The sequence below is a fragment of the Ascaphus truei genome, chromosome 2 (genome assembly GCF_040206685.1).
Source record: "Ascaphus truei isolate aAscTru1 chromosome 2, aAscTru1.hap1, whole genome shotgun sequence".
Lineage (NCBI taxonomy): Eukaryota > Metazoa > Chordata > Amphibia > Anura > Ascaphidae > Ascaphus > Ascaphus truei.
The window spans coordinates 155,873,480-155,901,274 of NC_134484.1; the positions used below are offsets into that span (position 1 = coordinate 155,873,480).

Consider the following 27,795-nt stretch of genomic DNA (forward strand, 5'->3'; position numbering starts at 1 on the left):
GCTGAAAAAGACCTTGCCTCGCCACTCCAAATGCCAGCTGGCTTCAGCCTCTGGAGTGGTATGGGTTTCCTGCAGGAAGCTCACAGAATACTTTCCCTTCTGTAAAAAGGAGAGTACCTGGAACCTGCGAAAACCGTCCTTAGAGCCATTCACGTTAAGCGTACCGATGCTCAAAGCAATTGGTAGTCAAGAGTTTTGCTTTCCACAGGTGCTCAGGGTGCTACACCCCGAGAAGCCTTTATGTGGTCTCGCATCAATTTATGAAATTTCAGGACACGAAAATGGATAGGCCCAGAGATTTTGGCCTTGTGGTTAGCCCTGATGTATACAAAGAGAGAGTGGAGAATGACCGAGGCATCCTTCCACCTTCCAAGGGCCAACTGCACCTTCATGGTTCCGTGTTTGCAGAGGCTATCCTGCAGGAAACCATCTAGCTCCTGGGCAGGGATAATGGGGGTCAAAGAGTCCACCGCCTCCGCGGTGCCAGAGGACTCCTCACTGAGCCCCAACTCCCCGAGCTCCTTGACTGAAAAACTGAAGACCCACGCCCTTCCCTGCGGGGGCCTTTCTCAGCCTTAAAGTGGGTCCCCTCCTCGGTGTTTCCACGAAGGGGTCCACTATATCCTCCACATCCAACCCCGGGGTGGGATGTTCAGGGTAGCTGGTGGCGGTATGGCGGAGGTAGCGGTCTCCCTAGTGTCCTCGGGGGCCAACGAGGCACACAGTGCCCTCCTGTTCTCTAATACCACCATGCGAACAAATGGGATGCCACGGGCGTTCGCATTAATCGCGGGAGGGCACTTTTCAGCAAGTACCTCATAGGGATGGTCCAGCCCAGCAGTCGCCTCCAACAAAGTGCCCGACCAAAACTCCTCACCAGGAGAGCTCACATCTGGCATCTCCCAGATGCAAAATGAAGTGCTCGCTAAAACACCCTCACCCACACCCGCTTCCCCCGCTCCATCCTCCAAACCCCCAACCACGGGGGTCAGCCCTAGCCGATCCCCTTCTTCCGGTGACACAAACCGGGTCTCAGCCTCAGGTGTGCCACCCGAAGGCGGCACAGCTGGAGGGGGATCCTGGCCGACCTCCGAGTCCCCGAAGACAACTGCGTCCGGCGCGGCAGATTCACCGAAACACAAGTCCCCGGGGGATGTTCTCCAACTGGGAGGGGTGTTGGAAGGCTCCCCAATGTCCATTTCTAGGGGCAAAGCCTCATGTTGTTGAGCACTTTGATCTTCCACCCCAGGGACGCCGGGTACCTCCTCCTGCATTCCCTCCAGATCTTCGAGGGGGTGGACTGCATATTTATGGGGTCTGGCTCACACTGGCTAATCCTAACCTGTGGGCTGGACAGGGCCACACTGTGCGGAATTTATTTTGCATTCCGCTTCGGAGACTTCTGAGGGTGAACGTAATACGGTTCACCCTCCTCACCCTCCTCAATCACCCTCTTGTTCTTAGTTTTTGATTTCCTCTTCCTGGGGATTGATTCCTCTACTTCTACAGAAGGGCCCGCGGGACCACGCCGTCACGCTGCCTGACTGATCGGGAAACACAGCGAGGTCTGCAGAGGAACCTGTGTACTACTTGCGAGCAAAGGACAACCACTCCCCAGGATCCACTAAGCGCATTGACGCTATTAACAGGACATTGAGACTGTGGCAGAGTCATCAATTATCTGGCATTTCACCTACCTGTAGGTGGAAAGGAGAGTGAAGCTCTGGTGGTTCCTGGTTGCAGACGCTGGTAACTGCCACTCTGTGGCTCTATGCTTGATTAATCTACCTTGATGTACGCATAACCTTGAAACACCTTATATATAAACATAGTTTATTACATTTTTCACGATGAGTGTTGTGCGCTTTGTTTGTTTTTTTTGTTACTAGATTCTAGGGTCTTGGGCTACCCTTTACACAGCAGCAGACGCTCATCTACATTGGTATATATTTATTTACCTTTTCCACATGGTGGGTTGTGTTTTTTTGATTTAAATTGACATCACAATTAACACTTTGTATTAAGTATATATTTTAGTGCGCACTTATTTGTTTTTTCTAAATGTTCTCTCACGAGACTGTTGCAGGACATTGATGTCACGAAGATGGTGTCTGTTGCAGTCCCTATTGTTTCTGATTCACTGCTGGCTCCGACTGTGGTGAAGTCAGAACCCTTATCGCCTGGTGCCCCCTGTTTTGTGGTACAATGCCCCGGTCATGGACATCATGTTACGGCGGTTTCTCCGCTATCTTCAGCCAAAGGTTGTAGTAGGCCTACCCTGTATATACCTGCCCGACCCAGTTCTGTTCCCAGTTCAGTCCCTATTCTGTCCCCAGAAACACCTATATCAGAGGAGGTTATGTGCCCTATCGCTACACCTGGTGTTAGTGGGTGCATTTCTGTTGACCCTGTCACCTCTACGTTTGTATTGTCTACATTCCACAGTGACACAGTGTGCCCTGGGTTGTCCTCTGATATTCGGGATTGGTCTTACGGGAGGGGGGATAGTGATACTGACGAATCCGAATGTACAGTGCCCGTGTTATCTCGCAATAACAAAAGACCCTCATCTAGAGGATCGTTTAGGTCCTGTAGGGATTCCTCTAGGTCCACCTCTCAACTATCTGAAACCTCTGGGATAGCGTCCCAAATATGCCACAGTAACCGACCTTATGGCCCCAGACCTAAATCTTTGTCCAGGGAACTCCTTAAGTGGTGGGACCCCATGTTTCAGGGTTATGCCCCGGAGATAAAATACACTCAATTTGTGTTGGTTAGTGGGCCAATAGTGGACCACTGGTGGGAAGAAGGTATATTCTTCCTAGAAGAATCGGCTGAGGCTCTCTGTAAGAGAGAGGGAGAAATTAATCTGGGTGTGTCACGATGACACCAACTTTTATCAACACATTTATAATTCTGGGTACTTGATTGAACAGAACAAGTTGCAAAATAAATTGTGATTTATTTCCTTAATAGACAAACACACGACATCTGCAGAATACACTTGAAAACAACACACTGGAATAAGGGAACGAAATAAATTGTCCTTGGAATGAAAGAAATTGTCCTTTGCTTGCAAGCGCCAGAAATGCAACCTTGGTTTTAAAAGTCCTGTGATTATGTTGTTATTAACCCCTTCACTCCTGGACTGGTTGCTGCTGTGCTGGAACAAAGTCTTGCATCTTTACATCATGGATCAAAATTCAGGAATCACACTGGGGATACCTGGGGAGCCACAGTTATAGACTGCCCAAAGCTATCTTTAACATGTGGATCCAATCCCCTCGTGGGAACAAAAAACCCCACGAATAGCCAAGTTACCCACAGTTCATAAGACCAGTCAAAAGGGCTGTCTGGTGGGCAGGGCGCATGGGACAGGTTGACGCCCATGCCACTTAGCATACCTGGGCTACACCCATAACTTGGTGCCGCTCCGTCTGATTTTTGACCAATAATTGTCACTACCCTGACATCTGCTGTGCATCAGTATGCCAGTATTGTATACATTATGGGTCTCTGGGTCTTTTCATAACTGACACTCTTTTAGAAAGGGGGACTCTAAATCTGTGAGAGCCTTTTGAGGCTCCATCATAAAAATAACTACAGCCCATTGAGAGCCCTTTGAGGCTTGGTCATAAAAATAGCCCCAGCTCATTCACCCATATCACAGCTGGATGTCCAAGTAATTCCTGCTAGGACTTACAAAAAATACCTCCTGCCTTACATTTAAGATCTGCCATCATGTGTCGGTTAGAGGGTATGGCAAGCAATGCATCTTGTCTTTTACCCTTGCAGGTAGGGAGTGGCCTGCAAATGGGGGATAAAAATGGCTGGGACAGGGCATACACAGTAATGCATAGCAAATAAGTTTAACCCCTTCCTTCCCTGTCACAGGGTGTCAGAACAACTATGGGCCCCTCTATAGTGTACCAAGAGGCGGACCCTAATGACCCAGGGTTCTGGGTACTACCTGACCAAGGGACTGGTCATAAGGTACTAAGGCTTAGCCGTGCTAATAGGTTCATACGGAATAGATACCGGCAGTCCCACGGTTATTACTTCCCCCATGTCCCGGAGCCTATATTGCAAGAGATAGAAGCTCAAACTAGTGGTCACTGAGTATCTTCAAGCCAAGACCAGTTACGCAGAATTCGTGACTGACTCTAATATTTGTACTATTATGAAGGAATGGCTCATAGGGACATGTGGAAGTTCGCCAACAAGCGGGTGCCCCTAAGGTATACTCTGTTTAGTTGAAGGACTTCGAGGGACGGGCTGTTAAGAAGCCTGATCCCAAGTATTATAAATAGTGTTCTGCACTCTGTCAGTTAAAGAATAATAGTATGTGTCATCGCTTTAGTCAGTGGATTTTGTTGATTATAATCTGTGTTATCTTTCAGGTCCAGGATTGACAGATGGTGCACTAAATTTGGTCCCAAGCGAGGGCGTTGGGGATTTCACCCAAGGGAGAGTGTAACATGATCTGTATCTTCTGACCTATCTCTCCTCCCTGTCATGTAGTCTAGGCTATGACAGGTTAATCTATGGGCTTTTTGACACCCCTCATGCACCTCTTATGAATGACAAAAGTGAGGTGGTGATTCATGGCCGGTGTAAGCCTATCTGGTATAGGTATAGACCATGAGTCCGCCCCTTCTAGATCCTCCTAGGAGGGAGTGGACAATTTAGTTTAGTCCTGCTCTGGAGGTGGAAGAGAGAGCAGTGGAGCTGTGAGACTCTCCCATGGTGGGATGAACGTGCTCACCCCAGCCTTTGGGCTGGGGGAACATCTGATTCAGCCACAGAGGCCCTGTAAGATCAGGGGCCATCTCCATACAGAGGCCTGGGACCTCTGAGACTCTGCATCGCTGTAAGGAAGATCTGCAGTGAGTGCATGCCACATAATAAAGACCCTTGTTATCACACTCATGTCTAAGTATCAGTTCTTGGCAGGAGTGAGACGAATGCAATAGTGGGGGCTGATCTCTGGACACCCTGGAGCCCACTACGGCTGGAGGCGCTAACACCATGAGAAGAACTACAGAAAGAACCTAAGCCTGTCCTGATCTCCATACCAACGCAGATCCAACTCAGATCTCCTTATCCTAACAGGTATCCGCACAACACACAGGTAGCAGAAGCTGTGCATCTCCCACTGGAGGGGGGGGGGGGGGCAGTGCTACAATTATTATTATTAATTATGTAGGGCTGAAGTTTTTTTTTTTTTTAACTACTACAGACTTTCCAAGTACATTTTCTAGATTTCTGAATTGGCTGGTTTGGGGATCTGGACTAAAAAAGATTGTGCACCAAAGGTCTGTGTTTGCTATTTTTCAGCACTTCTGTCTTTATTGAATAGCATGTAAATAGGTACATTTCTGGAAAATTACTCATTTGAACGCTGATTTCAGTATGGCTGTAGAAACCTGGAGCTACTTCTAGTATCTTTTCAGCCTATATAGAACATGATGAAAAACGCTTTGGCTCTTAAAAAATAATAATAATAATAATGTTTTTAAATGTTTGAAAATGCCTATCAGATCATATTACATAGGGCCCTAAGTAGAGAGCAGCTTTAGACTATGTCAGCCTCAAACCAAGTTACAAAAAGGTCATCATAATTTTAGTAAGTTATTATTTTTTGGTGTGACTAAGACTATTTTCGGATGGATTAAGCTGCAAATGTGACAATTTATCTTGTTAGCTCTGGTAGTGAAGGTATAAATCCTGTTTTAGTTATTTTTAATACAAAATATGCATAAGAGATGCAGAGACAGGATTCCCAGGCAGTGTTTTGCACAACACAAAGTATGGACCTCTTTAAACTGGGTTTTATGAAGTGGTACAGATGTTATTATAATCTTTAAGTCACAGATTCATCGGCTTGCAGAATCGAATATGTCAGCCACATCTGAAATTGTTCAATACATCATTTCTTTTCATGAAAAACATTTGCTCTTTTTTACTTTACAAATTAGATTTTTCAAATGGACAAAATTGCTTATGACATTTTATTTAAACCCTTCGCTGCCAAAGGAGCCCGATTTAAATTGCAAAGCAAAACTGACTGCATTATTCAGGTAGTTATACAATTTTCCAATGACACAATAACTACTGTGTTGGAGAAGCAGAGCTAGATTTCCCAGGATGTATTTTGCATGGCCGGATCACAATAATACTGGTCAATGTAAAAGCTTGTATCTTGCATTGCAAATTGTAGTGGTTGTACAGGAAATGAAAATAGTAGATACAGACAGTCCTCGGTTATCCTAAGGAATCCGTTCTGGAAGTAGCGTTGGATAGTGAAACCGTTGTAAAGTGAGTCTCATGTTAATCAGTGGCGGTTAACGTCGGATAATGCATTTAAGCGTCGAAAAACGGTCCATAGGGTTGCATTGTTAGGCTGCGTCTATACTCAGGCAGACGTTGCGGAACGGAGGGCAGGCGCACACACGCTGCAATACTCTTGCTAAAGCCTGAGCTTTTTCATGGCTTTGCAGGGTATGCAGCGGGTGCGATTTGGGGACATGGCAATAAAAATTTGGAGGCGTGTCAATGACGTTCCGGCGGGGACGTCACTTTCCTACCTCACATCCCGATGCAATCACGCAAAAAATCACCTGGCTCTGTCTTCTTGAATTTCGCGCCGTTGTGAGCTCCGTCTGATGTGCGCGCTGGCGCCGTCTATAGGCATCCTCAAAGAGGACAATAGATGTGATTGCGCAGCGTGGGTGCGCCTCCGCTCCGTCTGAGTAAGTATAGACGCAGCCTAAAGCGTTGGATATGCCATTCGTTGTAAAGTGAAATGTTGGATAGCGAGGACTACCTGTACATTACAGGTTATGATAGCTTGTAACAGCCCAGAAATAAAGTGCTTCATTGTTGTTATAGTGTGTGCAAGGCATTGAAACCCTCATGAAACGTTGATGATTTGAAAGCTGTATGCGCACTATTATGATTAGCAAGAAAACTCTTGTGGATTCAATAAAGCTTATAAGATCAGTACGAAGCAGGCTTGTTTCTTACTCCGTAATCTTACATTTGAAGACCCACATAGTACTGTATGTATGTATATCTGTATTTATATAGCATCATCCAGGTACGTAGCGCTTTATAAGACACGTGACATAATATTATAACACATTGGGAATAAGCGCTTCAGACCTAAAGCAATAGGTAAGTAGTCCCTGCCCTGAAGAGCTTAGAATCTAAATTAATATTCCAGAGATGGCAAGCACCAAAATGTGTAATGGGGAGAAGTATTACTGCCGTGTACTGAAGACACAGAACTAAAGCTGGAAAGGAGCAAGCAGAAGTATTTTGTATAGGAGTGCCACGTGACTATTAGAGCGTACAGAGGTAACATTTGTCTCTGTCTTCTGTTCATTTGAATAAAGCTGTGGGGGTTTGATACTTCCCCCCCCCCCCTTCCACTGCCGCCGAAGGGGTCGCTGGGAGTTGTAGTCCTCCCTACCCAGTCCTGCTCCTTGTCTCATGGCCGGCTCTGTGGGGCCGCACGGAGCAGCGGATCAGGCCGGAGAGGCACAGAGCGGCGCCGTGCAGAGCAGCACGAGGTGAGGGAGGTGCCGGGTACAGGAGGATCTCTCCTCCGTACCCTTACCGGCGTAAGGATGGGGAGGGGTGAGGCCCGGAGAGGAGGCTTTGTGCTGAGCAGGACCCGGAGGCCAGGGAGAGAGTGAAGGGGAGGGGGAGAGCGAGAGAAGGGGAGAAGGGGAGAGGGAGAGAGGGAGAGATGAGAGAGAATCACCTGGGAAAAGTGTGTGGGGAGGATGTGTATCACATACACACACATCTGTATACTAATATTCACGTGCACACACACATCTGTAAACTCCTATTCACGTGCACACACACATCTGTATACACCTATTCACGTGCACACACACATCTGTATACTCCTATTCACGTCTGCACACACACATCTGTATACTCCTATTCACGTGCACACACACATCTGTATACTCCTATTCACGTGCACACACACATCTGTATACTCCTATTCACGTCTGCACACACACATCTGTATACTCCTATTCACGTCTGCACACACACACACACATCTGTATAATCCTATTCACGTCTGCACACACACACACACACACATCTGTATACTCCTATTCACGTCTGCACACACACACACACATCTGTATACTCCTATTCACGTCTGCACACACACACATCTGTATACTCCTATTCACGTCTGCACACACACACACATCTGTATACTCCTATTCACGTCTGCACACACACACATCTGTATACTCCTATTCACGTCTGCACACACACACATCTGTATACTCCTATTCACGTCTGCACACACAAACACATCTGTATACTCCTATTCACGTCTGCACACACAAACACATCTGTATACTCCTATTCACGTCTGCACACACAAACACATCTGTATACTCCTATTCACGTCTGCACACACACACACATCTGTATACTCCTATTCACGTCTGCACACACACACACATCTGTATACTCCTATTCACGTCTGCACACACACACACACACACACACACACACACACACACACACACACACACACACACATCTGTATACTCCTATTCACGTCTGCACACACACACACACACACACACACACACACACATCTGTATACTCCTATGCACGTCTGCACACACACACACATCTGTATACTCCTATTCACGTCTGCACACACATCTGTATACTCCTATTCACGTCTGCACACACACACATCTGTATACTACTATTCGCGTCTGCACACACACACATCTGTATACTCCTATTCACGTCTGCACACACACACATCTGTATACTCCTATTCACGTCTGCACACACACACATCTGTATACTCCTATTCACGTACATAAATATGCAGGGTATGAACTTGCTGTATTTTCAGCCGTGCCTCTTTGATTTGGAGTCAGTCTCACTGAAATTTAGCATCAATATAGACTTCAGTGTTTATTATTTATTGTTTGTTCTAGACCAGCCAATTCTTGTTGGTTGATCTCCTTGGAAACCTAGAAACATAATTTATTGGCAGCTAAGAACCACTTTCCCACTTGGTCTGCCCATTTTTCCTATCTTGGAGATTGTCATATCGGAAGTTTGTAGAGATTTAGCGGTTTTTGAAGGCCTTGCCGCGCTATAACGGTTGCAATAACGTCTGGTATGAATAGTATGGTCGATATGGATATGTTTAGGCTTAAAATACAATGACATTTTCCTATCCCAGTACAATAATTGCTAGCCTTGAACGTTTCTCTCTCCTACCCTTGAACAAGCAGTACCCCACACATGGGAATAACATGGCCACTTGAGTTCACATGCAGAGCTCTTCATCGGCATAATCCTTAGATTCCCAGTAGGACGTGCTGCAGTACAACGGGAGAAGGAGGAAGCCACTCACCAACCTCTTAAGCCCCAGTGTAGGCTGCGGCGTGTGCTACGGCTTGCGCGCCACACAGCACAGCCCTCTATGGGGCAGGCCTCTGTGGCCGTGTGTGTGTGTGTGCGCGCGTGCACGCAGCACGATGATGCGTTCGCAGGCAGGGAAGACAAGAATTTTGTCTTCCCGTGCCGCAGCCAACGGAAGTGCAGATATGCTCCGTCATGGTCGCGTCCGCGCATTTCATCGCGTCCCTACAGACCGCACAATGCGGCTTTCAACTGTGCACGTTCTGACAAGCAAGACTGGGGCCGTAGCGTTAGGCTGGGTCCATGGTACAGCAGACCGTGTGTCCGCACGCTGAACGAACAGACTGCCTTAAGGCAGTGTTTGCGTCTATGCGGCGTGCAGGCACGTACGCATGGGAGGGGGCGCGCGTTGCGCAAGAAATCAGTTGAAACTGATTTTTTGGCGCGACAGGCCAGTCACGTGAGCAGTTTGCCCAATGAGGGCGAACCAGCTCCGTGACTCCCCTCGGCACGCCCCCCACGCCAACGCTCCCTAAGGCCACGTACATTGTGCGAGCGCACGGCGCGAACAGGCCGCACCTCTATGAGGCAAGCCATAGAGCGCGTGATGAAGCGCCTCAGCATATTCAGAGACAAGAAAATTTGTTTTTTTCACACGCCGGCCGGGTCATGTGAGCGGTTCAGCCAAGGATCCACAGATCGCTCGGCCGACAGGCGTGCCATGCAACTCCGTGGCACGCGCAACGCCATGCGCTCTGTCGCGCGCCCACTATATCTGAGGCCTAAAGCGCTGTATGAAGCATGAGAAGAAGTGCAGGCAAATGCCGAAAAACAAGGGTTGTATTGTTTCTAAGGCCTTGCCCCCGCTGCCTACTACGGACGCTGCGCGAACGAGAGCCCTCCCCTCAATGGCGCCGGGCCCGCTGCGAGGAGGGGGCCGCAGCGCTCGGACGAGAGCTGCTCCTGCTCTCAATAGAAATGAGAGCAGGACTCGCGTCGAGCGATTAGGCACGCCCCTCGGCGGTTCAGCCAATGAGGGCGAACCTGCCGGGTGACGTCATGGCCGCGCCCCCGTCACTCCCCCGCCATGCCCCCCCCTGTCTCCTCCTGCAGTGAGCTGCAGACCGGGGAATCGGCTGAACGCGCCGCCAATATCGCGGGCGCGCGTTACAGCGGCGTGACCGGGGCCTTAGCCTAACCCACAGGAGAAGTTTATTTCTGCAACTATTGTTTTTGTTAGGGTATTTTGTTATTATGTCTCTGTCTCCTATCTATATCTATCCATTTGTATATTTTACACACACAGGGATGAAAAAATTAATGAACTAGCCCTCGCCCTGTCTAACACAATACAACTAGAGTTGCTATATGCATCCAGCGGCGTGGGATGCAGGATCATAAATATAAAAAAAACAATCTGGCAGCACTCAAATGTGAGTACTGATCCAGTTTGGTCTTTGCACACATAGGGATGGAAAAATCCTGGCGCATATGTTGCAGCGCAGTCCCAGGTTTTGCGGTTGCTGGTCGCGGTGGTGACTGACGTCAGTCAGCACTGCACCTCTTTGTCCAGCAGGGAGTTGAGCGAGCGTACGGCAGAGGGGGGAGAGTTGCATGCATATGGCCACCCACTCTCATTTCTGCCAGTGCAGCTAACTTGTGCAAAGGGGGAGGGAGTTGAGAACACAAAGTTTCAGGTCTGCTCTGGACCTTTCGTGTGTGTGTCTGTGTGTCTGTGTGTCTGTGTGTCTGTGTGTCTGTGTGTCTGTGTGTCTGTGTGTCTGTGTGTCTGTGTGTCTGTGTGTCGGTCTGTCTGTGTCACAGATACACTCCTGGAGAGTAGGGTGGGGGCCATGGCATTTTTATTTCCCTTAAAAGCACAGTGGCAACTGTATAATATATAATTACCGTGTTTGGGAGAAAAGCAGGGTCTCCAACATCTATACAGATGTTGCAGACATTATTGCAACCATTCCCGCAATATTTAACTGCGCATTAACACATTTTTCTGAATGTTATTTCGTATTAGCTGGTGTGATAACATCTGCTACATCTGTGTATTCCCTGTGTGTATTTTGGGAGAAGAGCAGGGTCTGCTGCTGGCCATAAAACATTCCCTGGAGATATTGATTATATCACAAACAGGATTCTGCTATCTTTTGATGTGATATGAGTTCTACATTGTGTGTCGTCATCTCATTTAACTATTTGTTATGACTTATTGTATAATAATACCACTGAAAGCATAGGATTTAGATTGCAGACCCCATAACTGCTCTTCAAATCTTTCACATTTGAGTTTAACCCATTCATATTTTCATATATATATACATATTTTTGTTTGTAAAATTCGGGGGCATGAAAATATCCCAACCTTCCATTTGCTTTATCATTACATAAGAAATCAAACAGCTCTAGATGAAAAGGTTTATAACACTAATGTACAGAAATATTTAACAATACCATTGCAAAAACTTATTTATGACCAGAACTTTAATGCCCAACTGATGATGTCTTTTAAGTTAAACTATTTTTACACCATATATTATACGGTCAGGCCTCGGATGCCGGAAAGCGCTACTTCCGTTTCAATCAAGCTGGCTTCTCTATCGGTGTGCTCCATCATGATCTCCCACAATATACAAGCAAGTGCCGATGAAGTACCTGGTACGGTACATCATGAGGGCCTCTTATGTGCTAGGGTTTATGCGGTGCAGGCGTGTCATGATGGCATTCTAAAGGTTAATTATTTTTATTTTATACATCACCTTCCAGCAGTTTGACATCAAAAATTCAATTGATTCTTATTTATTCTTTTCTAGTTGATTGATTTAAGACTTTAAGTCCACATTCAGGGAATGTTGAAATCCTAGATTTTTATTCGCCCGTTTCTCCTATGTCTCTTTATTGGTCAAACGTCACACTTTAACAAAGCGCCTTTTTATTTTTTCATCATTCGGCACAGTAAAGGGAAAAAGTCTTGACTGCAGGAGTGAGAGGGAGTTATAAGGGAGGTGGAGAGATATCAGTAGCAGAACGCAGACTGCGTATAGGAGAGGACTTGGAAATTAGGTCAGAGATGTAGAGAGGAGTGGTGTTGTGTATAGCTTTATAGGTGAGCACAAGTGTCTTGAATTTGACTCTGTAGGGTATGGGTTGCCAGTATAGTGATATGCAGTAGCGGAGGAGCAGTTATTGAGGTAAATGAGTTTGGCAGCAGCATTTAGAATAGATTGCAGATGGGAAGAGCAATTGGAAGCAGGTTGCTTAAGTCTGGATTTGATGAGTGCATGAGTAAGAATTTGGGTGGATTGTTGCGTGAGGAAGGGACGTATTTTAGCAATATTCCAGAAGTGGAAACAACATAATTTGGTGACATACTAAATGTGCGGGGCGTAGAGTCCTAGAATTACACCTAACCATCAAGCTTGCTGTATTGGTATTATAGGGGGGAGTCAGTTGTTGCAAGTGAGAAATCCAGTGTAGGTGTGGCGTTAAAAGGAGGGAATATTATACGTTCAGTTTTTTTACATGTTCATTTTTTTTATGGCGATTGGACAACCATGAGGAGATAACAGAAACATTTTTAGTGGTACCACTGGAGAGGTAAATTTGGGTATCTGCATGCAGGTGGTAGTGTAAACCGACTATTAGTTTAACAGGGAAAGAAATATAAATGGAGAAGAGTAGAGGTCCTAGACCAGATCCTTGGGGTACACCAACTGTGCGTGGGAGTGATGAGGAGGATGTGCTAGCAATGGAAACGCTAAAAGTGCATTCAGGCAGGTAAGATCTAGGCAAGGAGATGACAGAGTCTGTTCTGCTAAATTGGTCAAATTAACACTTGATTTATATTGTATGAGATATTTTAGTGCTACTTGTGCCAATTTTGTAGTACAGAGTCTTGGATGTACTACCCCATAAGGGAAACTGAATGGTGGGAATTTTGCTAATTTTGGAGATGAAAATAAAAAATGGCCTGACAGATTTGGGAAATATATATATATTTCACGCCCTGCAACACCTTCTTTCAGTGGGGTGCATTCCATGTTAAATTTACTTTACTGTGCAAGCCATAGATGGAAGTGTGTGTTTTTGTATATAACAATCTGTGACATCATCAGCTACAGCTTTAATTAGAGCTGGCTGGAATTTAGCATTGAAAAAAAAGCTGATGCTTTTTGATAGCCTATAATTAAAGATTGGTTTCTTGCTTGGATAGGATAGTATCATAGTGGGAGAGTGTCCCAGCTCCATCTGGTAAAGCATGTTCTTTTGTCCGCATTCTCTCTTTGCTACACTACGGTCCGTGGGCCACACCAGGCCCCCCACAAGATTTTATCCGGCCCGCAGAAACTTGAAAAATATATATTTTTGCTCATTATACAGCATCTTTTCTTTGTAGTTGTCACATTTCTCTTTTGTTCTGAATCATCATGCTGATTACCCCCAAAAGATCCAAATAAAACTTATTCATTCATTTATAAAATATATAAAAATATTTTTTTTTCTTTGGCCCGCGAAAATGTGTAGAATATACGATGTGTCCCTCGTACTGAAAAGTTTGGAGACCACTGTGCTATACAATAAGTACGCGACTGTAAGGTCCCCAAATATTTTGTTACTCTATTATAACTATTCTGACCACAGTGGTATTTGCCAGATCACCAGTTTGCCCTGTTAATATCCTTACATTAAAGGAAATGCAATTTGTTTCAGATCTGATGCACGTACCCCCCTCCGCCCATACTGCACTTGTCCCTCACTATGCTGCACATGCTCCTATTGTATTTTTGAAGTCTCCCATTATTTCAGCTCTGTTGGGCCTCCATAATTCCCATTGTTTAACGCCCTGTATGACACACTTATGAAACGTTGTATATTATCCCTTTTACTTTCATGCTAATTATTTTGAGTGCTGCATACATTGGTTGTGCGGTAAATTAAAAAATGCATATATTCGTGGACTTTTCGCTTTAGGAATAATTATTCATATCTGGCCAAGATTAGTGTGTTTGATTTCATCCCTTTGATATTTCCAAGCTAGGCTTGTGTTTCTGTTTTGTGTTTTGTGTTTTTAGATTTCCTTTGTGCACAGTAACGCAGAGAGGGGATGGATAATAGTTTCATTATGAATCGGTGGTACAAATGTGGTAGCAATCCTGTACCGTCATCATCTTTGTCTGTAAAGTTGCCTTGGCAGGAAGAAATGGACAGTTTAAATGTGGTTTGTAACAGTGAATAGGTTGGATATTGCAATTATTACAGGTAATTATCCTTTGACAAAGCTGGTTCACCCCCTATAAATTCTTACCTTATGCTTCTAATGCAGATTAAGTACATAACATAAAGAGAATCCCTTTGAGTGGGTGCACTCCTTCTAATAATGATTAACTTATTCTATGTATTGTATGCACTCCTATTGACTCAAAGGCAGTACTAGTTGGCATAAATAGCCATTAGTATTGTAGATATATGGTAAAAAGAGGATAGTAAATTAACTATTTAGGGAGTGGGTATAAAAATAGACTGATGGGTCCCGGCTACTCCCTAATTAGAGACTACATGCCAAAAAGACACTTTTGAAAAAATACTGTCTACATTATTCATTATATTATAAAAAAAACCTTTATTACATAAATAATTACACTCAAAAATGTAATTTGAAAAAACTAAAAGAAGATCCAGAACAATACTGATTGGATATATATAATACAATACAGCTCAGCCCCGTTATTGCGCGATCCGCTTATAACGCGGTCTGAGCATGGCTCCCGATTTTAAAAACATCTCCAAGGTGTTTTTTTTATTTTTTTATTTTTTATTATAACATTCAATGCTTTATTGCTAACGGACACACATACATACACGCACACCTCCCCCCTACACTAATAATTTACCATACCATGCAGGAATTGAACCCATGACCTTTCATACACTGGTAGTAATTCTCTAGCTGCAACACCATAGGATTGGTGTGATGCCATTGACTCTATAAACAAACTTAACTTCTACTGCACAGTACTGAAAGACTGATAGTGTATGAAGGGTCATGGTTCGATTCCTGCATGGTATGGTAAAATTATTAGTGCAGAAGGGAGGTGTGTGTATGTTTGTGTGTACAAAAGCATTGAATGTTATAATAATAATAATAATAATAATAATAATGAAAAAAAAAAAAAAACACCGGATGTGTTCCGCGCATGTGGAAGCAGCCTGATGGAGCAGGGAGAGGAGAGAGCTGCAGATGCCGGGTAAGTTCTTGCGCAGCGGCCATTTCGCTATCCCGGTTATAATGTGGTCTCATGGACCCGAGTACCGCGTTATAACGGGGTTCAGCTGTTTATCTATAGCTCAACCCCTTTACAACGCTGTGCTTGGGGTCCAAAGAATCACATTGTGATATAAGCGGATCGCGTTAGAAATAATGTACAATTGTATGCATTGTACTGTAAAGTATTAAAGACACCAATAATGGTGTTGTAAACTATTCATAAATACGGGAGCCACGCTTGCATCGCGTTCTAAGCGGATTCGTGTTTAACGGATCGCGTTATAATGGGGTTGAGCTGTATCTCTATATATCTAAAATATCTCTATATATCCATCTCTCATCCTCAATAGGATCCATTCTACTTAAATACCTTTCATTAGAAGAAAAAACAGAAGTTAATACCCCCATCTAGTATAACACTCATTATAGCAACACTGTATTTAGCCTATTGACATTGTCCTGGAAAAATAATTGCCATCTAATCGTAGCTACACTGTTTCAACACTGCTGTAGATTTGGCAGACTTAATGGAAATATATATATACAAAGTTGCTCTCAGGGAGAGAGACGCGTCCTGCAGGTACGCATAGTGTATCCTTCCTGCTTCTTAGGCCGTGCTTAGAATGCCGGCGACGGCAACGCGACGTCGCCCGAAAACAAATGCATTGTCGCTGCCGCGTGCGCTTATAGTGCGGGCGACGTCGCCGTTGCGAAAACTGGTAGCCGGCAAAGTTTGATTTTTCAAGGGCTGTCGCGCCACGTGACGGCCCTTGAACCAATCAAATTGTCGGAAACACGCGCCGCTGCCGCCCGAAATATAACTTTATATAACACCCGTCGTGTCGCCATCGACGGCACTATAGGCACAGCCTAATGGATCATGAAATGCTTGAGGCAGCGTTCTTACCTTATGCTTCTAAATAAATATGTCAACAACAAACAAAAAACCTGGAGCTTATGAGCAAAAGATGTTAAAAGGTACGGGTTAATTAATCACATTTACATTTATTTAAGGAAGCCTATTTCACTGTGACTTTTTTTACCATGACAGATTTTGCATTTAGAATACGGAGAGAGAACATTTAAAAAGATCCCATGTAGTGTAGAAATCATTGCAGTCATTGGCACAGCACGGAGGAAATAAAGCCCTCCCTGTTCATGGATTAGCACGTGGGTGCGCAAACTGGAGGGCACAACATTTTCTGTGAGGGTGGGGGGGACGCTTACTGCGGTCGCGCGCTCTTCTCCATAGCATTTAAATTAAATGCCGGGGGACTGCGTGAGGCCTATGTAATTTTCCTTACCTTGTCTCCGGCGGCTTCAGGCGACGCGTCAGAATGACAATGCAGGGCCACGTGACGTCGCGTTGCCGTCGGAGACGGGGTAAGGGGGGGGGGAGCAGGCAGCGGGGTACAGAGCAAAAAGTTTGCCCACCCCTGGTCTAGTGCTGTTCTTGCTTATTAAACAATACATTTCTTGCATGTTCATGACCGTATTGTACAGGTGGCACATGGCAAACTGTGGGAAGAGCTGCACATTGTTTTTTTTTTGTTTTTTTTATGATATATTTTTTTTCATTATGTGTAGTTTACAAGGAAGACTATTATTATTTTTCAAAGGTACGTTTGGTAGCAAACACATTTTTCTTTATTAAATGCTGTAAAGTTTTTATTTTAAAAATGTTTTGATGTAGGGTGTGTTCTTTTTTGGATACTTGTGACAATGCCGTTTTGATATATCGGATTCAGGCATACTCTGGCTGACAAATACCCCACACCTCTCACCTCAGCAAACCCAAAGTTACTAAATAGCGTTTGACAATTCTTTAAGATGTGGCCGAATGGCACAAATCTACTGATCACTTTTCTGAGGCAAGTTGCGCATGACATCTGGTAACTTCACTGGATTTCCACATAGCTGCTTTGTTTATAAAATGATACTTGCAAGCGAGCAAGCTATGATTTATTTGATGGTAACCAAAAACCTGCACTGATTTTAAAAGCTTAAAACATTTTGGAATAATTAACTTTTGCTTACTTTTATTTGTCTTTCCCCATCTATAGGTTTTTTGTAAACTTCCAGAATCTCCCCAGATGCTTTTAAAGTAAGAGCTTCATGTCATATATGATCAGTGTACTAGATAAAATCACATTATTTCTGCATTATTTAATTATTTCTAGAACATTCTAGTTTGATTGGCCATTGACTAATGGCTATGTTTCTTTTCATGCTCTGTCCTTAAATGTATGAAAAATGGTGGGCCTGGATTTAAAATTCAGCCTGTTGCATACAAAGCTTTAGTGCTGAGCTGCCACTGTGATAGAGAAACCAAGAAGAAAACATTGTTGGCTGATTCCCAGATCACTACAAACATTTGATAAGTGGCGGTGATGCACATGCCACATTCAGAGAGCTCTTCCTTTAAAGGTGCAATTCCACATAGCTGACAATTTTTTTTTGTGTAAACTGTTGTCACGGGAGACCAGGTTATTTACACCTTTTTACCGGATAATTCATTGAGCAAAACAAGGTAATGAAATAAATTGTAATTTATTCGGCAAAAATTCACTTACACAATAATACAAACAAAAAGACACACTTTGGAACTGGGGTTGAAAACTAGAGTCCTTGGTGCAGGGAATTGTATGGGAGAGGTTTACCCTGAGCAGGAATCTCTTGGAACCCAAATCGGCTTAAAGTTCCACACGCCACCGCTATGTTCTCTTCTGAGAACTTGGTCCCTCCTGACCGCGAGTTAGTCCAAATCTCCTGGAACTCAAATCGGCATAAAATCCCAGCCGCGTCCGCTGAGATCGTTTTGTAGACCTTGAGCGCAAAAGTCGTGACTTGGACTCTGGCAGGCTGGCTTTTCAGGGTTGAAATCGAAGCCGTTTGCTCTGCTATTCGTGCACAAGTAACTTTGAAAAGCCCGTCTGATTGGCTCATCGATTCTCACAGTACTCTCGGCTTCATTCACAAAACCGAGCAGCCAATCAACACGTGGGAACTTTCCCAAGCAATCAATCAGAGCCAAGCCGGCTAGAAAAGCCAGGTCAGCGGGAAATCCGAAATAGCCAAGAGACATGCACAACTTGCCACCTCTCTCCCTGGCTATCTCGATGCCACCTGCAGGGCAGGTTCCACCTGGTCTGGCAGAACAAGTGGCATCCTGGAGGACTGCCATTGATCTCCGGACCTGGTACTCCGCCTTTCCCCGCTGCCCAAATGCTATTCTCACCTCTGGGCTTCCTCTGGCTGCTTTGAACTCCAATGTTCAGCCGACTTACCAGCATCTATGGGTTTTCTGGGGCAGCCTGTTTGGACATCGGTTCCGAATGTAGAAAGCACATTACATTATTAAAGTATATTTTAGTACAATTCTGAATCTTGGGGAACAGGTGACAGAAAAGGAAAAATGTTGTAGTTTTATTTCTATCTGCCTTATTCCCCACACACTTTCCTTTGGACTCAGTCTGGACTCTGAGTCCCCCTCAACCTTATATACGGTTGGGGTGCCCACAAACCCTATACTGGTTGTGGGTCACCTTGGCACTAGCTGTGGTACCCTCCTTAATCTAGGGATTCCCTCAGCTACAGGAATACATATTTATCCCTGTGCCTCATTCTCCTTTCTGGGCTGCGCTGTGCTGAAGCAGGGTACCCTAGTGGTGAGGCGCGCCTACGTTTTCAAGGGGAGATATTGCCGGGACAATGTGCCTAAATGTATCCGAGAATCAGGCACATCCTTATAAACGGATCAGGGGTAACCAAATGGGCTTGACCTTTATTTGAGAGCCTGGTTACCCCCTCCCGTCACAGAAACCATTAAACAATCTGCTTGCTTAAACTAACCAAGCCATGATAAAGTAAAAGATTTGGTTTCTTTTGTCTATCTGGAAATCAATCCCAAATTGCGTTTCTTGGGGGCATTTCAATCTGGGAGAGTTTGTCAGTCAAATGTTTTCTTTCCCCTTAGCACACCCTGACCTTATCAGAAATCCAATAAAGATAAGGGGGAGAGAGGAAAGCCCTGGCTGTGCACTGTTATTGAACTCGCACAAAAGAGCGTTGCCATGAGAATCAAGCCCCTTCCTAGTCTTGGCTCACCATGTTTATAAACAAATGTTTTAAAACAATTTAAAGAATACTAGGTGTAATCATTCATTGTAGCAAAATCTGCCATCTCCAGATGTAACCCCACAAACATGTCACTGCCGTTAGTACACTGTGGTTGTAGGAGGGAGTACTCAATACTTATCCCCTTCAGTGCCACGCTACTTTTGGCTTTTGTGATCACCTGATTGCATCGTTACACCCAGTGAAATAAACTAAGAGGGTGGATCCCTCGACCCTCTCCATTCAGATCGCAGTCAGCACTTCAATTGCTGTAGCAGAAACTCCTGAAAAAATTCATGACTTACAATGTACATCAGAGAGCACTAATCCGAAATGTGTTATAAAAAAAAATAATCATAAAGTAACCTTGATTTCTGGTGTTCTGCTTTCGAGCTGTTTTCTTTTTAAATTGCTTTTGCATGCTTTTTTTTTCTTCTCACTACTGACTGATAGAAGTCTTATCATTTTTCCAATTTATAGTTTGTCTAATCACTAATAATAAGTTATCCCTCTTATTAGTCAAGAAGAAACATATTTTAATTGCATACCATGCTGCAGGTCTGCTAACTGTTCGTAGCAACCATTGTTTATACACTAAAATACATTGTGATGCTTTCAATGGGGTGGGGGGGGGGTTCGGTCTCCACAATCGCAGGAAGCATATCGGTTAAATCATTTAACCGCACTAGAATGGAGAATGGAAAATAATATATTGGAATTTTAATTTGAATATTTACAGTCAACTTTGTGAAGCGTTGGATACCATACTGTTTCTGCTCCCCGGGTATCTCTCTGCACGCTTTCCCTGGTCTGGACATGTTCTACTGAAGCATTGTTTATTGTCTATTTTAACATGTGATTGCAAGCGTTGTGTAATTGTTTCTTTTGGTCATGTCCGAGTTTCAGTGATGTTTGACATTTTGTCAGGAGTGCTTATTCTTGTTTACAAACCATGCCCTTCTTCAACGGTGCTGTTCCTGTTAGCATCTTCTATTTTAGTTGCAATAACGTACACACTCAACCCCTCCTACCATTTGTATTCTGTTTTTATAATTGAAGCTGACTTTAATGGTTATACTGTATGGAGGGCATACATGTGCAAGTCTGATATTTTTATTTTAAAAAAACACAAAATGAATGTGTTAGGTTAGTTACTGGCTTTACCCAAGGAAGGAAAAATGTTACAGCAATCCTAAAAATCCATATAGCAGGAATTAAGTTTATATAAAGCTCAATTATGTCCTGTTTTAAAATGAGTTCACATCAATATGTTGTAAGCTATAAAGCGGCTTCAGGATTTCATAATGAAGTATGTGAAAAAAGAATAATTCAAGTCAGTTTTTTTCCAGGGCACAATATATTTTGACAAGTGGGTAATGTGTTGAGCAAGAGGAGCCCGACTGTTTTTGAGGAGTCTTTTAACAGCCATTAAACAAATAGTTATCATGACAAACTTAATTTTTCTGTAAAACAGGTACTTTTTTGTTCCATAAAAAAATAGTGATGTTTATTCTTATTTTGGGTGGGTAAAATAGGGATTAGAACATACATTTCATGATCGTGGTAGAGTTTTATGAAGTTGCTAGATGTGTGGGGAAAATCACAGCAGAAAGTGACTTATCAGCCATGTGCCATATCCTTTAAAAGAAATGTAGCCAGGTACCCCCTGGGCTTTTAATTCCCCTGCCTAACACACAAGTCCTGGCACCAGCACAGGCCGTGTTAAGGGTTAAATCTATGCCCTGCTGCAGTAAACAGCTCCCCAGAGCAGTGATTCCCAACCTTTTTTGTTTGGAGAAACCCATGAAATATTTCGGAAAATCTGGGGGAACCCTATCTGGCTGACACATATTAGGCCGCGCTTATTGTGCTAGCGACATCGTGTGCGTTTATAGTAGGAGGAACAGGATGTCGCGACGGCTTGGTCGCGCTTGATTTTTCCAGCAACCGCAGCATGACGTCAGCGTTGCCGGCACTATAAGCGCGGCTTTAGGTTAATTTCCCACCCTCTACCCATGTATTTCTCTCGCCGCTCCGTCTCACTCACTCTCCCCCCCCCTCCCGCCTCGCATGTATTTATCTCCCCTGCGTCTCACTCTTTCTCCCTATTTTCCTCTCTCTCTCTCTCTCCTCTCTCTCCTCTCACTCGTCCCTACCTTCTGTCAATTGCCCCACTGTCACTCGATCCCACCACAAAATGCATACCAAAAAACTCAACCCCGCAATACATAATAAAAATACCCGCCCCTGCCAATACATATTAAAAATGCCCCAGCCGCCCAATACATTTTTAAAAGACCCTTACCCCCCACTCCCCAATAGATATTTTTAAAAAATCGGGCCGCACTGGTAAAATCATCATCATCATCATCATCATCATCATCATCATCATCATCATCATCATCATCATCATCATCATCATCATCATCATCATCATCATCATCATCATCATCATCATCATCATCATCATCATCATCATCATCTCTCCCCCAGCACCCCTCATCATCATCTCTCCCCCAGCACCCCTCATCATCATCTCTCCCCCAGCACCCCTCATCATCATCTCTCCCCCAGCACCCCTCATCATTCTCATCATCTCTCCCCCAGCACCCCTCATCATTCTCATCATCTCTCCCCCAGCACCCCTCATCATTCTCATCATCTCTCCCCCAGCACCCCTCATCATTCTCATCATCTCTCCCCCAGCACCCCTCATCATTCTCATCATCTCTCCCCCAGCACCCCTCATCATTCTCATCATCTCTCCCCCAGCACCCCTCATCATTCTCATCATCTCTCCCCCAGCACCCCTCATCATTCTCATCATCTCTCCCCCAGCACCCCTCATCATTCTCATCATCTCTCCCCCAGCACCCCTCATCATTCTCATCATCTCTCCCCCAGCACCCCTCATCATTCTCATCATCTCTCCCCCAGCACCCCTCATCATCATCCCCATATACCCACCCTTCTGCATCTCCCTTTCTCCCCCCCTACCTCAGGCAGAGGCGTGAAGCATGCGACTGCGGGCAGGATTCGGCTTGGGGCAGGAGGCGGCGGCGAGAACTGCACACACGCACTCGCTCGCTAGCAGCAGACACCGGAATTGCCGCACTCCTAGAGCGTGGCTGTGAGCGGGCTCTGGGTGGGGGGAGGGGTAGAGCCAGCAAAGCTGCTGCGGGTGGCTAGGCCGAACCCCTGGAACTAATGCCTAAGTACTGCCCACACCGGGGCTGAGACCTAGGATACCCTCCCCTGCTAACAAAATGGGGCTACAGCCCAAATTCAGTTGTTCTCCTGTGCTCTCCCTTAGATTGAAGAGTGTGTGTGTGTGTGTGTTCTATCCTCTCCCCACAGGGGAAGTGGGATGTATCCTGTGCTGGACCAGGGACCGGGTTTCAGGCCTTCCCTCCTGCATGGCAGTGGAAGTAACTACCCCATACTCCTCCAGGGAGTGTGAGAGTCAAGGAGAGACTCCTGGGGCCTCAAGCTCCTTGGGTTGACTCCAGGGACCACAGAGAAGAGATTGCTGTGCTATGTCAGTGTGATGTGAGGTATGCTGTGCGTCAAGAATAAAGACCACCGTTATGTTTTACTCCGGCATGAGGCTGCAGTCTTTCAGGGGGAGGGAAAGAGGTTTTCGTCAGGGAATGGAGGTGCCCCCTTCCTCCACCCCCCCAAGATAAGCGCTACAGATCCAAAAGCCTGTCATGTTTATCCCCACTAACACTGGCGGTCACTCAGAATCCTGTAAGCCTAACAGGTGAGCAGCATTACACCGGTAACCAAATCTCCCTTAGGGTGGGGGGAAAGAAGGTTACAGAAAGATAAACAGAAAATGCTCACACTCCAATAATGGTTGTGGCTGCTTTATGCCTGTTTTTTCTATTTTCAAATTATTTCTAATCTCAAATCCTAAATATACTAATAGGAACACAATGGTTCTTTTTTAATGAATAATTGTAAACAAGGGGCAAGCAGTTTTCTATCTTTACGCATTCCAGGCCTCATTTGTTGAATTGCAGGATTTGTTGTATTGTTTTAGTAGGTGCTTACACCAGGTGAAAAATTCCTGTGTTGCTGCCATCACAAAGCAGCCTAAATATTTAAGATGCTACCTGATAACTTGGGCAATAAGATGGATCAACTCGCCAGAATGGCAAAAAGTGGGCATATAGGGAAAAGGATGCATGTCATACCATTCAAACGCTTTTCTCTTCCCTGGATTACCATACCCTGGTTCTATAAATCAAACACTTGGAGAATACATACTTACAGCGAAGATAACCGCACAGTTCCAGAAAAACCAATACGAAGCATATTTTGTGATCTATATTTTTTTATAGGTACAGGAAATTGTGCTTGGATGTGAAATGTTCTGTTGGCATTTCTAGTGAGATATAGAAAGGAACCTCGCTCTAACCCCTGGTTGGTGAAAGCGTGCTGCCTAGGGAAAAGGCAATAGACCAAAAAAGTGTACCAAAGAAGGTGCACTACAGAGTCCCTTTTTAGGCGCACCGCAGACCTTTATAGTATAGACGGTCAGGTGTGAATGTAGTGAGTGTAGTGAACTTTATTAAATTGCTGTGCAAACGTGCGATAAAACAGTATATAGTAAATAGTAGAATCCTATATACTTAAATAAAAAATAGACAGCTAACGTCTATTAGAACTGCTGTTGCTTGTGGGTGTCCCCCACCCCTGTACTAGCCGCCGATTCTTAACGCGAGAAGGCTCGAATCTAGCGCATGCGCAGCTCATGTCCATTGGGTTTCTCTAAGAACGTGTAGAGCAGCGCACGATACTGATACACAGCAAACAAACCACACTTTTGCTAGGCTCTTTCTGACACAGTACAAGTATCTTAAACTGGGCTACCATGGAACATAACATTGTCAGCACCTCTTTATCTATGATTATTTAGGAGCAGGTACTCACCCTTACATCTATAGGGAACCACAAGATAGGCCCACAACACCAATAACATCACCGAGAACCACTTGGATGTGTCCCCCCAGTGTGGACACAGGTACAACACAGGTATATAAAGATCGCTCACCCCATCACTGACAACACACAGTAATCTGGAATTAAAGGGGATATCTTTTAGCGACCATCTTTTATGTGTACTAACACCAGTACCTGACTACATGTACCTACCTCTTACATAGACAAGGTGATGTGACGGAGGATAAATATCCTGTTTGGCCTGGATACCTTATAGATCAGCATTACTAGAGCTCGGTGTGATCTCTGGCGGAGTTCTAATAGACGTTAGCTGTCTATTTTTTATTTAAGTATATAGGATTCTACTATTTACTATATACTGTTTTATCGCACATTTGCACAGCAATTTAATAAAGTTCACTACACTCACTACATTCACACCTGACCGTCTATACTATAAAGGTCTGCGGTGCGCCTAAAAAGGGACTCTGTAGTGCACCTTCTTTGGTACACTTTTTTGGCATTTCTAGTGATCAAGTAATAAAGGTACGTATACTACTACACGAGACACAGAGAACATGAATCACATACTATACACCTCCTTTTAGTGGTATAATCTGGACACAATTCAGATGTTGTCCACAGAAATATGATCGGACCATAGTTTAGCATGTTTGAAATGTTTTGGGGTTCTTGAGCTTGCTGGGATATTTTGTGTTTATTTTTGAAATGTGCACCGCCATGTTTTTTGTTTTGTTTTATACCTAGTTTAGCATGTTACATTTGTATAAACGTAAGGTGCATACACAGTACATAGGTGTTTCAGTCCAATAAACTGGGAAAAGGCTGTGCTATATGCATCATGTTTGATAAATAGAAAAACATATTTTAAAAATCAGATAACCCATTTTTTATTTTCTGTTTAACAGATAAGCCAATATGAGAACATTTGAATAATTTTCACTATAAAAAGATTGTTCTGAGTCTTGGCAGTACAAGAGAATATATACCTTCATTTTGTAGGTCTTTGGCATGTGCACAGAAATAGCTGCTGTTACCTGCTGTAGAAATGAATTGTATAGATACCAGAATCTTTGCACTTGTTTTATTCTTTTGCTAAAGCTGGGGGGGTGGGGTAAACAGTAATGGGGGCAAGCCATGACCCTCCATCTGAACCCCTCTTGATTCCCCTCCTCTTCCGGTGGGATAGTGCAAGCTGATCTTAGCGGGACGGCTGATACTCCTGGGCTCCGAGTAAAGAAATCACTTCTTACCTCTCCACTTGTGCCCGTGTCAGTCTCTCGCTCCCGTCTTCGTTGATCTGGCTACTCCGCACTTCTGCACGCTCCCGACTTTAGCAATCAGGCTGCACTGCACGTCTGCAGTGAAAACTCCTTCTATTCCCCCTCCTAGGGTGCAGCCAAAGTCTGGGTATACACAATGAAGTGAAGATTGCTCCAGGGCACACACATTCAATCCAGGTGATCCTCTAGTTTGCAAAAAAAGACTGAGGTCCCAAAAAGTAGTGATTATTAATCAATTTTAATTGAGCATACAGAAAAGATGAACAGATAAAATCCTCCCACGTGTTTCACGCAGGGTCTGCGCTTTCTCAGGAGTAACAAAATAAAGGAAATGAGGACTCTAATAGGTGCTGGGTAATTAGAAGATTGCAAACAGATGAATTGAATTGCAACACCAGAAATAGATAATAATGCATAATGCAATAGAAAAAATAATAGGAAACATATAAAGATGGAGATCAATACACACAATAACATGCACTAATGGATAGAGTAACTAAAGATTGATACGTTTGAAAAAAAAATATATGTATCCCATTGTGTGATTCTAACACAAGAATCTAGCATTAATTATAATTAGAAACTCAAATCCATGTGACTGAACTGGAAAATATCAAATCATTATATAAAATCTTAAATTGCACACTACCGTCACATGCGGGTGGATCCACATTAAATACATTAATCCACAGACATATGACATACAGGTGATAACCACACCTTACAAAACAATATTGGAGAAAAACTGGAATGAATACATAATGTATAGGAATAGATATTCAGAAAACAGACTTCATAATGCAAGATATCCCAAGCTTCACCCCAGAATGGAAAAAGAAAAAAAAGAAAAATTGCTAACCCATAATATAGTATCCATTTGCTTCTACGCATACAGAGATAAGGATACATATAGTCATGATCCTCCTAACATGATCATCAATATCTAATAAGATAACCAAAGTATTACCTAATGTATCCATATAAAACCAGAGTCCTGATACAATAACAATTGGATGCGAACTGACATGAAACTAAATACCAATGCTTAACATAATATTTGAGACACAGGCAGACCCACCAAAACGGTCTATTTCTAGAATAAAGATGTATCATTAGGACAGAGTGGATGGGACTCCGCATCAGAGGAAGCAGTTGAGATCCCACTTAGTTCAGTCCAGCCGGTTGAAGTGTCCCCAGAGTGAAGTTCCAAAAGGCCTCCCTATGATGCAAAGTCCTGGATCTATCCCCACCCCTCCTTGGAGTAGGAAGACATCTTTTTTTGCAAACTAAAGGATCACCTGGATTGAATGTGTGTGTCCTGGAGCAATTTTCACTTCAACGATATAAAAGCAGCCTCCTAAAGGGATGGGTACAAATAGGCTTTTGGGATCCATCACATTGTTTGCCCAGTTTACATTTATAGATGTGAAAACTTGTACTGTACAGTACCTTGTAGTCTGAAAGATTTGTGTAGTTTTGCTTTATCTCGAGAGAACACAAATCTTGCTAACACCAGCTGCCCTGCTTGAGTTTTCGTCTGGTCCATTTATAGTAGACCTTAAACAAAAGAACCTGGGGGGCGTGTCGGTGACGTCGACGGAGATGGTTGTATGAGAGGAGAGCTCCACAGACCCTCGTGAATAAACTTAATCAGAAGAGCTTTTTCCCAAAACTTTTTTGCCCGAAAATACTACCGCTGGATTGCTGAACCTCCAGCCATGTCTA

General features: G+C 44.1%; 1 protein-coding gene across 1 annotated transcript in view; it reads left to right on the plus strand.

Moving 5' to 3' along the window:
* The first annotated feature begins 7,441 nt into the window (after positions 1 to 7,441).
* Positions 7,442 to 27,795, plus strand: part of SOCS6 (suppressor of cytokine signaling 6) — a 49,042-nt gene continuing 28,688 nt past the window's right edge. Inside the window, exon 1 of the mRNA XM_075585448.1 lies at positions 7,442 to 7,574. The gene's annotated coding sequence lies outside the window, so the exon portion shown is untranslated. The remainder of the gene's footprint in view (positions 7,575 to 27,795) is intronic.